The following is a 14,939-nucleotide window of genomic DNA, read 5'->3' on the forward strand; positions in this document are numbered from 1 at the left end:
TTTTTTAATTTTAGCAATTCCAGAAATGTTTGGAACTCCCATTGTATACTGTATGCTTTGCTTGCACAACTGGTACATTTATTTTTCTTTCCACACTTATTTTGGCCTACCATGGTTTAGCTGTGCACAAAAATGCTTGGCAGCCTACTTCCTAGTCTTAATCATTTCACAAAATTAGCAGATGTTTTAATCCAAGGTGAAAAAATGGTTATAATACATTCAAGAATGATTAGAAGGTGCAAGCATCAAAAGCAGAGAATAAGATACAAAATGAGCAAGACAGAGTAACATAACTACTATACAATTATACAAGCAACTAGACCAAGACAAAACTGTCAGTTCAACAGCAGCGGTTCTATATTAGATAAAACTAAGCAGTTCCACAGTAATTAATGGAAAGGTGCTTTTTCAAAAGACACATAAAAATTAGTAAACTGGGTACAGTTTGAATAGACAAAGAGATCTTTCAACAGCTTTGATGCTAGAAAGGAGAAGCATTGTCCAGTCACAATATATCTGGCAAGAGAAAGGACAGCCAACAGATAAGCACAGGCAGAACAACAACTTCTTGAAAGAACATATGGAGAGGCCAAAGACTGGAGTTACTGAAAAGGAGAACCATTCAATGAATGGAGTTTTAAACTGGATCATGGCAGCAGCAGGAAGCCAGTGAAGGGACCGAAACAGAGGAGCAGAAGGACTGAAATGAGAAACAGAGCACACCAAAACACACAGCTGCTTTCTGGTAGATCCAGACAGGTCTGATAGCAGTTGAAGGAAGCCCTGTCATGAGAGAGTTGCTAAAGTCCAGAGAACAAGTGTCTGAGCAAGAAGTTATGTAGTATAATTGAGGAAATCCTCTGAATATTATGAAGAAAGAAATTACATAATTGGGTCAGTGAAGAAATACATTCGATGAATGAAAGTGAGAAGTCCAACATCATGCCAAGATTCCTGACTGTTCATGAAATGGGGACATCTTCAAAAGCAATGGTTAGAGACAAATCTGAGAAAGGAGAATCAAAAAGCAAACACAGGATGTCTGACTTTGAAAGGCTAAGTTTAAGGTGACGAGCATTCATTCATGATGAGGTGGCAGTCAGACAGCTAGAGATCTGTGAGTTCTAAGGAAAAATTAGAAAAAAACATCTGTGCATCATTAGCACAGAGGTAGTAGGAGAAGCCATGAGAAGAAACAACAGGAGTGAATGTAGAGAGAAAAGAGAAGCGGACCAGACACTGATCCTAACTGTTGTGGCAGACAGCCAGGGATCTTGTCCCACTGGGACACCTAGAACAAGGATGGACCAGGAGAGGGGCACTATTTTTCCCTGGGTGCAAAAGGGCAGCCCCCCCTGGATTCCATCAGGGCCACAGAAATGAAACTGGGAAGCTCAACCCTGTGGGGACCCATGACCACCACCAGGGGGTGCCTGGACGGTCCTAAAGCCCTGGAGGACAGCACTTCCACCACCACTGCTGCTCCAGGAACTGTGTGCTCCTTGGAGTGCTTCTGGGTGCAAGGGCAGCACTTCTGCCACACCAGGAAGTGCTGCCGGAAGACCATCTCAGAGCACCTGGAGCACATCCGGGGCATTATACAAGGGGCTGCCTCACTCCATTCAGGGAGCCAGTGTCGGGTGGAAGAGGACAGAGCTTGCGAGGAGTGGAGGCGGCAACTGAGTGAGGAGAAAGCGACTGCGAGTTGTTATTGTGCTAATTTGTGAATTGTGTAGTGTGGTGTGAATTAAACGTGTGTGCTTTTGGACATCTGGCTGTCTGCGTGTCTGTCTGTGTCTGGGCATCTTTCATATTGTATACTGCAGTGGTGTACTTTATAAGCAAAAGTCATAAGACTGAAATTTGTTAAGGCAGATTTACTGAATTTAGCAGCCTTTACTCTTGGTACAGATTGGTACAGTCATCTCAAACAGACTCGACCTTACTCTGAGGACACGCAGTAAATCATCATTGACAGAGTATCTGCATATGTAAAAGTTATTTTGGAAGTCCTTCTAGTTTGTACACATATAGCTATTACCATTCCATCTCAAAAATGAAACCATCAGAAGACAAATACATTAAAAGTACATAAACATAAATCACTAGAAGATCAAGAATAATTTGAAGCAAGTATTCTAGACTATAACCTTTTTTGTTTTCCTTTTATTGTCCAAGCAATTTTCAAATTTTAAAGTCTTTGTTATCATGCAGTAGCAGACATTAAATAAAATTAGGGCAGGCTTAAATATTCAAGAACTAACATATTAGATACAAACCTCAAGAACCTGAAAAAAAAAAAAAAAAAACGGCTAGTTCAAAAGTGTAAGGTAAACCAATAACCCTGTTAAGTTAGTGCAACCTTTTTAACTTACTCCTAGATCGCCCAAAAGAAACATTAAGAAAAATCAATCACAAAAATAAAATAAAGAAAAAGAAAACAAAGGTGTAATCTACTCAAGCAAATAAATCCAAATGCTGGGCGATTGCTGGGTGGATGTCATGAAAACAGTGTCACTCTCTCCAATCAGAGTAGAACCAATAATCTCATTCTACTCCAATACACAGCACACACATTTTTTGTAAATGTGAATGGCAGTCAGTAGGTCTGCCTAACACTTAGTAAACAAGCCGCAAACAACTGTCAGTTTGCCTTTTGACTTTTAACTATTGTATGGGTAAACAAAAGTCTACTTTTGATCATATATACTTTTATAGACATATACTGTATACTTTTTATGAAGCATCATGGTGTAATTTAGCAACTGATCTCAACCCTCTCATTACACAGCCTCTATAATAATTGGCATATTACATTGTTACATGATGCCAATTACTTTCCAAGTGATAAGCAAGCAAAAAAGAAAAATATCATGAATGTGAAAGTAATTGCTCATCTTTTACTCATTGGTAATCCTAACAGTCCTGTGCTACTCCCTAGGTATTTGTACTCAATACTGACTTGTTCTTACGTTTTTTGTGAGTATCAAACATGAAAAACAGTAGAACGTCTGATGGCAGAACTTTCAAATAAGGATTTGGAGTAAAATATAAAAAGTTGCAAAACTGTAAAGTGCCTGCAAGTAAATCAGTTAAGTGCCTAGAAATCTCAGTTTGCGAAGGGTTACTCTAGGTACAAAGACTATTTCCATTATAGCAATCACATATTAAATTTTATATATATATATATATATATATATATATATATATACATATATATATATATATATATACATATATATACACACACACACAATGAAATATCGGAAAAAAAAGTTTCAAATCTCTCCATTCAGCTTTGTGTTATTGCAGTCAACATGTCATTTGCTTGAGGACAAACTGGAGAATGTGTAGGGAGATAAATAAATATGTTGACAGCAAAATAAACAAAAAACATGAATACTATATTATTTACTTAATTGCCCCATGTCATTAAACCAAAGTACATTGTGAAGGAACTGACAGTTCTTTTTTCTTTTTACATATAACATATGTATGTACCGGTGTACTGCTGCCTATGCAACACCCTTTGATGCTTCATACCCTCTTATCAATTTGCTATCATAATCTATAATTCTCTGTTAGACACAATTCAGATAAGCCTTATCTTCAAATAAACTTTAAACGTTTAAAATTGGGGAACTATATAAATTTAATTTTTGTGGTTGAGAAGTTACGAGGAAGGATGTCATTTCTATAAATGCTACTACCACTGACATTTTAAAGGAATACACCACCCCAAATTTTTTTTATATATATGTTGCTCTATGCCGCTTGTAGTGATTGAAGAGAGAAAAAAAATTTGACATAACAGAATACAACAGTAACTGGTGACGTACCACAGCAAACAGTTTAAAACAATTCAAAAGCACAGCACTATGCAAATACATTTCCTTTTAATGATGTAACATTTAACAATTTTTAGCAAAAAACTCATGCATGTTGCACATTGAGCATACAGATGAATAATGGACATATGGACTAAACAACAAGTAATGTGAATTTTTTTTCTTTTTTCCTAATGAACGTTTGCCGTTGTACAGCACTGATCACCATTGGGTTCTAATATATCAAAGTTATTTCTTTTATTGTGTATAAAAAACACAATAGTTTTTATCTCGGCCATCACTGAAAACTACATAGGGTTAACAACATTAAAGAATATTTTTGGGGGAAGTATTCCTTTAAGGATCAGAAAAATAATCTCTTCTAGAATAGCCTTAGCCTGAAACATCATTTATGATATTGGTAATGGCAGTGAATAAGAAATATTTAAAGAATACCATAAAGCAAACTTTAGTATTGCACATTTAGCTATTTATTTTGAAAGGACACAGACTCTTGCAAGGTTTGCGTCTTTGGTCCTCCCTGTATGCAGTTACTCCCACTGTACAAAGACATGCAAGTTAGGTGACATGGTGATGCTAAATCGGCCCTAGTCCGTGTATGGTGTGGTTTTTTTTTTTTAAATCTGTAATGGACTGGCACCCTGTCCAGGGTTTGTTCTTGTCTTGTGCCCTGTGCTAGTTGGGATAGGCTCCAGGACCACACCATGACCCTGGTCTAGATTAAGCAGGTAAGAAAATGACATGATAAAGATTCTTGGTGTCTCAATTTACATCTACTACTTAATGAAAGACTCTTGCAATGTCTACACATCTCCTACATTACTAATACACTACATGCCGAGATTCAAAGTTTTTGTGAAGGGCTTTTTTAAAACATTTACATTTATTTGCTTGGCAGACACTTTTATCCAGAACAACTTACAAAAGAGGTAAACATAACTGAACAACATTAGAGCCTGTTTCTTCAGCAAGTGTAGTAGGGCAGGTAACATTCAACCAACTAGGAACTACACAGGAAAAAAGAGAGTCTGGATTGAGGCTAGATACATCACAGGGGTGGCATCAGCAGATGCAGCTCCCTGGCAGACCCGAGTGGTCAAGAATCAGCATAGCACCTCACCAGTGTCTCTATATACTTAGGTACTGACCTGTTGACTACTGGTAAATTCAAAAGAATACAAACAGGTAATCAATACCTGAATAATGTGAAATTTGGATATTATTATTAGATGTTAATAATTTTCATTTCTTTACATTGCTCACTCAAAAAACAGTATTTTGTTTTGTGTTTAACGGCAGTTGTATGTAGCCTCCTTTTAAAGTCCACAGATGCTTTCTGTATATATAAAGCAGTGCTTGAAGCAGACATACATAAGTGCCGGTAACCTGTGTGTACGAACGTGAAGAGTCAGCTCCTTCTTTGTAGTTTTCAGCACCACGACAGGAAAGGAATGGATAACAAAGATGAGGGCTTGTATGCATCTGGGAGTGCTGGTAGTCAACAGCAAAAAACAGCACTTGCCAACGATTGAGCTGTACTGTATATCTTCCTGAGCTTTGCTGAACTCTTTTGCAGAACACGATCTCTTTTTCCTGTCTAGGACACATCTTCATCTTCTCTAATCCATCCACCCTGTTGGTTAGGGGTGCTATTTATGTGGCTTTATCCCTCGTCTGCAGGAAGTACACTTTCAGCACAGTGCAGAGCAGGTAAGTTAGAATAATATTAATAAATATCGACAAATGAAAAACATGTATTGACTAATCTTTTATCTATCAAGTCACCAAATCTCAAATCCATCAGGGGTATTTTGACATTTTCGGATATTTAGTTCTTCTATTTTTAAGGGTTTTTGAGTTAGTTCAGACTGAGTTAGTGAGTCAGTCAGCTTTGCATTATATACATACTGTATGAGTGTCACACCAGACATGTACAAATGTTAAAACAAAACAAACAAAAGTATGCATAATAAAGACCAAACTCATTTAACTTTTAAAGACAAAAATCTTCAAATGAGATCAAAGCATGATGTGGCTTCCTTACAAAAAAGAATAATGATAAAGCATTCAATTATTAAACCTAAAATCTTTCATCCATCACATTTATCTTGTTTAAAATTGTGCAAAATGTATTCAGTGTAAGACCCAAACAGCGAGCACTGCATTTGAACTCCAGCTTAACTAAGCCACAAATTTTGGGAGTGCACCAAATTATCATCATTTGGGGCAAAAGTCTTTGAATGCACATCAAACAGCCTTGTTGTCATAATTACTGCTAACCAATTAACAGAGGTGTTTAGTGTATTCCCAAATGGGCTTAAAGTGAAGGACAAATTGATTGTAATTGCCATTTCCACACTAGTAGCATGTAGACTTATCTTGTTCAACTGGAAGAATCCCAAACGGAAGAATCCCAACCCACTTTTCTTAAGTCAGAGGATAACTGATGTTCTGTACTATCTGAAATTTAAATACTTGCTTTGAAGATCTGTTCAAAACTTTTTAAAATTAATACATACAATATTAGAATAAGCATTTATAAGCATTGGCAAACACGGGTATAGTGAGAGTATTACAAATAAACTTGATTCATTATGTTTAAAAATCAAGGCAGAGGTAAAGAATTCGGGGGTAATCATAGACTCTGACCTAAACTTTAAAATCGCATATTAAGCATCTTTTCACTAAAGGAATATATCAAAAGTGCTCCAGCAGACCCCCCGTGACCCTGTGTTCGGATTCAGTGGGTTGGAAAATGGATGGATGGATGGACCTCTTATAACTTTACAAAACACTGAAAAATTACTTCACACTTTTGCTTTTACTCGATAAGATTACTATAATGCACTCCTAGCAGGACTACAATAAGAAAGACATCAATTGCTGCAATTAGTGCAAAATTCAGCTGTGAGAATCTTAACTAGAAAAAGAACATTTAAGCACCTCTCGTCAGTTTTAACATTGTTACATTAGCTACCTATGACGTTCAAAATCGACCTTAAAATACTACCAATGGATTATAAAGCCTTAAATAATTTTGCCCCTTCCTATATTTTTGAATGCCTGTCCCCCTACACTCCAAGTCATGACCCTAGATATTTGAATGGAAGGCTGCTTATAATTCCAAGAGCCAGGCTTAATAGAAGTGGTGAGGTGGCCTTTTGCTGTTATGCACTTAAAATATGAAATACTTTACTGACAGAAAGTTTTCCAGACTAATACTGTGGAACGTGTTAAAAAAAAAACTGCAAAAACAAATTATTTTAATATTGCTTTTTCGTAGCTACATTTTAATTGTACTTTTAATAGACTCCACAGGCATAAAATTATCATATTCTTTAGCGATCCACAATCTGCACTAATCCCCATTATTCTTTTTTTTAATTGTTATTAACTTTATTACAATCCATACATAGCAATCAAGTTTTTACAAAAAAAAGAATTATGTTAAGAACAGATCGATCTCCACCCCTGAGAGAGAGAGCAAGCCAAACGGCGTGAAATTTAAGGCTTGTAAAAATACCTAAATTAATAAATTCTCTGTGCTTTATAAACTTATTTTAAAATGTTACTGATTAGATCCTAATCCCCATTATTCTATGTTGTTTCTTCCAGTGCTTCCGTGGTGGCGCAGCACCATGTAGCCCCCTGAGAGGGTGGAATGAAGGCAGGTGTCTCATCTGTCCACGAGACCAACTTCATCAAATTCCTACTACATGAAGCCTGAAAATGAAGAGGTTTGATTTAGGAACATTTATGTTAGGCAGGCTGCACAGGGGGATGGGGCGATCCTTTGGACTTGGAACACTTGCAGATTTTCTTTGCTCTTTTTTTTTTGTTTTTTCTGTCCCTCCAGCCATCTGACCTTACTATTTTTTGCTGTAACCTAAATATTATGGCCTAATCTCAATTGTTTCTTTTCTTGTAACTTTCTCTTTGTCCTCTTACAAATCACTTTGACATACATTGTTGTATAAAAATGTACTATAGAAATAAATGTTGTCGCCCTTGTTTCTTCTTACCAAACTTTTAGTATTTATTACGAACTCTGTGTTTGGTTCATCTCCAGGACTATTACCTTTAAAGGTCACTTACACTTTAAAAGGTCAAGATATAAACTACTACAAAAAAAACCATTTCTAAGGCTTTAGTAGACTATATTTGGACATGGGGACATTGAAAAGGGAATGTTGAACTTTATAATGGCACCTTTACAACTTTCTTGAGAAAGACAAGAGTTGCTTAGTGAAGTTGTGACTAGAACAATCCATTTTTGTATACTGCTTCATCAGCAAGAATAGAATCTGCTGATTCCATGTTATGCTGTAACAAATACGTTCAACTCAAAAGGTAATATTCTCATAGGTACAATAATTCCCTTGTGCCTCTTCACTGGCATTTATAACAAAGGAGACTTACAGAGAACTTTAAATAGGTGACAGGAAGAATTCAGTTGTGCCATGGCAATGAGGTACAGTGGATAGCTTAAGTAACTTGAATACTAATGAATAATACGACAATTATACAATTTTGAACTCTTGGGGGACAATTTATTTTTTGATAAGAAATAAACTGCTAAAAAAATTAAAGGAACATTTTGAAAACACATCAGAGCTCAATGAGGAAAAAAAAATTGTGCTGGATATCTCTGCTGATATGGAATGATATGGTAATGTGTTAGGAACAAAAGGATGCCACATTGTTTGATGGAAATGAAAATGATCAACCTACAGAGGGCTGTATTCAAAGACACCCCAAAAATCAAAAAGGGAAAAAAAAATGATGGGACAGGCTAGTCCATTTTGCTGAAATTTCATTGCAGCAACTCCAAATTATACTCAGTAGTTCGTATGGACCCTACATGCTTGTATGCATGCCTGACAACGTCAGGGTTGGGGGTGCTCTGCCTTGGGGCATGCAACTGTTACGACCTACTCTAGATTTTTGGTTTTTATATTCTAATTTGGTATTTACCTTAATTGGTTCCTGCCCTAATTACCCATTTAAGTTGCTTATTTAACTCACCTGGGTTATGGGTGGAGTGTAGGTTTTATAAATTAAGCTTCTTTGGGTCTGAGGTCAGAGAGACAGTGAGCGCACAAGGTATGGAGAGTTAGGGTTGGGTGGTCTGGCTTTGAGTTTTTGGTTACTTATTAAAGAAATATAATTGTAAGCTAGCCTTCTTAAGTAATAAATGCAAACAGTTGTATCTTAACTTTGTGAAATTAAGACATGTTAGTGTGGATCTCCTGCCTTGCTTGTTTTGTGTAATTTTCTCCATATTTTGTGTGTTGTGGTTTTGAAAATAAAATGGAGCCTGTTTTTATTTAGCTTTTTGTGTTTTGTCTCCCTCTCACACTTGTGTACGGCCTATTTACATATCCCTAGACTTTTTGGTAGGCTGTAACAGCAACTAATGAGATGACGGATGGTGTCCTGAGGGACCTCCTCTCAGATCTGGACCAAGGCATCACTGAGCTCTTGGACAGTCTGTGGTGCCCTCTAGAGCAGGGGTCGGCAACCTATGGCACGCGTGCCACACTTGGCACGCCAAGCAATTTCAAATGGCACGCAGACTCTTCACGTTTCCTGTATTAAGTTGATTATAAATTGATTAGCGGGGTTTCCTCGCTCATTTCGGCACTTGGGCGTAGCAGGGTACCAGCCACAGACTTGTTGTAACAGCAGTCTAAGTAGGTCAGGGGAACAGTCTATATGCGAAATCTCAGAAACTAACGACAGTAACGTCCACTAGCGAGATCAAAATTCTATTACATAAAAAATTGTGGCGCATTTGCTTTAAAACCTGTTGTGCGTATATCTGGATTTCGTTGTATACAAGCACATGTATAATTTTTCAGGTGATATTTTAACGATACCCACTATAGAACAACGTTGGTTTTTGCATTTTATAAATGTTTTCTAATATGAACATTGGTTACGACTTTCCGGTCATGTGCTGCAAATATGCAGATCTACAGCAGATCTACAAAGGCCGGATGCCGGTAGTTGAATAATATATATGGTTCATATTGATTAATCTAAATATATCCATTGTATAAAAAAACTGAGATGGTCATATTTTTATTAGTTCCTAGATCTACTTAGAAAAAACGTCAATATAATTAAGGCCCACGCTTCTAAACAAGCTGTGTACAGCGATCGGCATTGTAGTGTCATTATGACTAGTTATAGCTGACAGTTTACTGACGGTTTTCCTCTCATATGCACGTATGTAGATCTGTTGGACAAAAGAATATGGATTTGTTAGACAAAAAGATCGTGCTGTCTGTACTTTCTGTTGTGAAAGCGTTGTGTCGCATATCTAGTGTACAAAGACACTTTCAAACAAAACACCAGTCTAAATTTAAAATCTCAGAAGAGAAAAGTGAAGCTATCAAAAAAGCTATTTCTGGTTTCGAAAAACAAACTAGTATTTTGAGCAAAGCAGTTGGAATGAAGATTAAAGCTACTGAATGTAGTTATAAAATAGCTGAATGTTTTGCTTTGAAAGGGAAACCGTTTACAGACAGAGAATACATCAAAGAAACTTTTTTAAGCAGTGCTGAAATTTTATTCGGTGATTTACCAAATAAGGAGATTATATTCACTCGTATTAGAGAAATACCAATTTCTGCAAGATCAGTTGAGAGGCGCATAACTGATTTAGCTGAAAATGTAACAACTAAACAAATATCTGGATTAAAACAATCTCAAGTATTTAGTGTTGTGCTTGACGAAAGCACTGATTTAAACGATTTGTCTCGCTTAGCCTTGGTTGCAAGATATCCTGAAAATAATCACAATTATGAAGAGTTGTGTTGCTTATTGCCACTTCATGACGCAACCAAAGCAGAAGACATTTTGACTGCATTTATTAGTTATTTTGCTAAACATGACATAGACTTAAACAAGTTATTCTGTGTGACAACCGATGGTGCTGCTGCAATGGTTGGCAAGAAGAAAGGATTTGTAAAACTTCTTGAAAATCATGTTGGCCGCAAACTTTTGAATTTTCATTGTATTATACACCAGGAGAGCCTATGTGCAAAGACCTCATCTCTGAATTTGGTCTCTGTGATGACAACTGTTGTTGAAATAGTCAACTATATAATTTCTCATTCTTCACTGGTTCACAGGCAGTTCAAGTTTCTTTTACAAGAAATTGAGTGTGAATATGGAGATCTTCTGCTACACAGCAATGTTCGCTGGCTTAGTCGAGGCAAAGTTTTAAATAGATTTGTCAGTTGTCTTGGAGCTATTAAGGTGTTTCTTAATGAAAAAAAGAAACATTTTCCTGAACTGAATGATGAAAACTGGGTGTTAAAGTTGATGTTTCTGACTGACATAAGCACACATTTAAATGAACTTAATCTGAAATTGCAAGGACAGGGACAAAGAGTACTTGATCTTTTCAGCTATTGGAAAGCATTTACAATGAAACTAGACATTTTTACCTGTGATATCAACATCAAAGCATTCAGGTACTTCCCGAATGTGAAGAATCTCTCAAATCAATTTGAAGTAAATGTAGATGAGCTTCAAGAGTACATTGAAGCACTCAAAGCAGAATTTGATAAACGAAGTAAAGACTTCCACATTCATGGATCCTTATTTTCGTATCTCATTAAGCCTGATATAATTAATTTGGAAACTACCCAGTTGGAACTATTTAGTTGGATGGATATTGATGACTTTGAAATGCAACAGATTGACTTCAGATCTTCAGAATTATGGACATCAAAATTTGTTGAACTACGGAAGTCTCTGGAAAATGAAAATCTAGAAAAGTCTGCAGCTATTCTCAGCTGTTGGAGATCCCTTCCGAATTATTACATCTGTTTGAAGAAAATTGCTTTTTTCTTCTTTCAGCTTTTGGATCAACCTATTCCTGTGAGCAAATTTTCTCTCACATGAAAGCAGTGCTAAATCCACAGCGTAGTCGCCTAACGCCTGAACATTCAGAAAATTGTGTCAAACTCAAAGTGACAAAGTATGTTGTCGATATTGAGCAACTGGCCAAGACCATGCAAGGGCAAGGCTCCCATTAATAATAAAGTTTTTTTTAAAAATCTTTCAAGAAACTCTATTTCTTTTAATGTTGTTTACAACTTTACATATTATTGAATATCACTATATATGAATTAATTAAAATATAAAAATAAAATATATGGTAAAATAAGAATATTGACCTCGACTTGTATAAAATGATATGTGATGTTGGCACTCTGAATAATTTGAAACCTTAAGTTGGCATACAGTTATCAAAAGGTTGCCGACCCCTGCTCTAGAGCACTTGTTGTTAATTTCATTAGTGCCAAAGCAGCTGAAAGCGATTAACAACCCCTCAGCTCCTTATCTGACCAGATCGATAGCTCAGAAGTTTCATTGACTTGATGCTATACTCTGATTCAAAAGTGATCCTTTAATTATTTTGCATAGTATCATCACTATAGGAGGTTATGCTTAAGTTATAAGTGTGTATGCAATGTTGGTCTTCATATTACAAAAAGACATAGCAGTGCTACAAAAAGTCAAAAAAAGAGCGACTAGGCCAATTCTGTGTCCAAGAGGTATGAGCTATGAGAAAAGATTAAAAGTGTTGAACCTTTTCAATTTAACCTCCTTGGCATTAATCCCAAGAGTGACACTCAGGATTAACCTTAATAACATAGAATTATGAGCCAGAGTAACTCAGGGTGGCACATAATGATCTGTTTTACAGTGCAAACTCCAAACAACACTCAAAACAGAGGCAAAGCCTTCAATCAAAAACAGTGCTAGAGATGCACGATATATCAAGAACCCTATTATCAGCTGACGTTCATTAAAAATAATGACATCTGAATTGGTAAGATGTGCACATTTTAACCAATGCTGCTGACCAATATAATTCACACTTCCTAACTTTGTCAGATCACTAAATTTTTCAAATCTTTTTTTCATTGTTGAGTGAGAAAATACAAAACAAAAAAAACACAGGGCTTCCTAATTTTGCTGACAGGAGGTCTGTGTGTGTTTATTCATTGGGCAGGTATCATTAGTAAAACAGCATGTTTTACAATAACACAAAGGGTGGTGCTGATCATGTAGATAAAGCACTGACACTCTAACCTCTTACGCACACAAAAATATAAGAAAAGCGTGTCCTAACTGCAACGTCGGGCTGTACATTGGTGACAGCTTTAAACCATATCACATGAAGAATGTGTACTAAATCTGCAGCAGTATAGCAGTGAATACTACACAGACCTTTCCTTCTATATTTATGTTGACATTTTGACACTTACATGTTTCTGTTATACATAATAACATTTGCTTTCCTTGTGCGGGGAGTGGGGAGAGAGATACAATGTCTTTGGGACATTTTTCCAGGAGTAAATACAACACTAAGAGGGAAAACCATTCAGAAATTAAGGGATGACATGATTAAAGTGTTTCAAATTTTTATAAAAGGAATTAGTACAGTACATCTGTTAATTTAAAAAAAAAACCATTCCACAACAAGAACATGAAAGACTTGGTTGGACACCTAAGGGCAGATTTCACACGAATGTTAGAAACGTTTTTATTCATGAAACCATAAACATAGAGGGGAAAAAAATATACCATGCAGTGTGGCGCAGAACAGGGCTTTAGGGAACCCTCAAATCTTGACTTTATTTTGCATAATCTGCATGAATAAAATTGAGGAGCTGGTTGGGCTGAATGGCAATACTCATCTCACAACTGTTCTAATGCTCCGAGATATTGGTTAGAAATGAAGATCTACTGTGCGAGTGCTGGCAAGTCTGGTTACACGCTTTAGCAGGTGTGGGCAAGTCTAAATAAGAACTTTAGTACCTATGCAAAATTAGTTTAAGCTTATGTAGAGACACTATAAAAAGAAAAAAAAATCTTGAAGGTTTATATTAAAGATGAGTCTAGAAAGGGTTACAATGCCATTTCTAAGGCTTTTAGATGTCACTAAACTACAATCAGCATTATATTGTGAAAGGAACGCTTTTTTGGGATTTGCAAAGAGTGAATACCCTGTCATTACTTTAGAATGGGGGAAGAAATTTTGAGTTTTTGGACTGGCTTACACAATCCTATGTCCTATTATAATATTATGGGTAGGTTCTTAAATGAGCATTACCATCTGAAAAAAAGCATATGTAGCAAAGAGAAGGCAGATCAAAACTCTCAGTATGCAAGTTATATATTTTAGAACTACTGGTTTACTGTTTTTATTGGTGAGGTCATCATTGGTGCCATTATGAGTACCCATTAATGTGATAATGTGAAATTTCAGGAAGTGTGCATATGCAAGTGACACTTTGCAATATAGCTAATGTTATGATATACAAGGCAAACTTAAACTTTGGAGAAACAAACAGGGCTTCCACTGGAGCATTAAGTATTGCTCAGCAACGTTTAAAAACTGTTGTTTGGTTTAGTAGTTTTTGACATCCTGTCTGTTTAAATGACTTAAAGATTAACCTCTCATTTGCATTTGTTTAAATCATACTGCTACAGGAACTAACCCTGGCTGACTAACCACTATTTCAGATTAAACCCTAAATAGGAAAATTCTCCCAGGTAGCCAACAAGCTCTTTTCAAGGGCATTTCTATTGTTTAACAAATAAAAAAGATCAACCACTCTGCAAAGAGTTGCAAAGGGTAGTGAGGAAAACAAAGTGTATTACTGGCTCTATGACTCTCACAACAGAGTCCATACATATTCCCAATATTACAGAAACAGAACTAAAGCAATTCTGAGCAACTCTACTCACCATGGGCACAGTCTGTTTTCCAAACTGAAGTCAGGTCAGAGGTGTGCTAGTATCAAAGCTACCACACCTGTCAATTCAAGAACAGCTTTTACCCCTCTGCAGTCCATTTTCTCAATAACGTGCACAACAGTTTGAATAAGGAAATCTGTATATTAATATTACACATCCAACAACATGGTATGCTATCTAGTAAAATAACTGTTCTCTTCTGTATTTGTACTCTCAATTGTTTTTGTGATTTTGTATGGGGGCTATACTATGTTACATGCACCTAACTATACAGATTGAGGAAGACTTCCTATGTATACCTGTAGA

The 14,939-nt window shown here is 36.3% G+C and overlaps 1 protein-coding gene across 2 annotated transcripts in view; it reads right to left on the bottom strand.

The window, feature by feature from the left end:
* Positions 1–14,939, bottom strand: part of map3k9 (mitogen-activated protein kinase kinase kinase 9) — a 150,514-nt gene that overhangs the window by 70,024 nt on the left and 65,551 nt on the right. The window lies entirely within an intron of this gene.

The sequence above is a fragment of the Polypterus senegalus genome, chromosome 18, assembly GCF_016835505.1.
Source record: "Polypterus senegalus isolate Bchr_013 chromosome 18, ASM1683550v1, whole genome shotgun sequence".
Taxonomy (NCBI): domain Eukaryota; kingdom Metazoa; phylum Chordata; class Cladistia; order Polypteriformes; family Polypteridae; genus Polypterus; species Polypterus senegalus.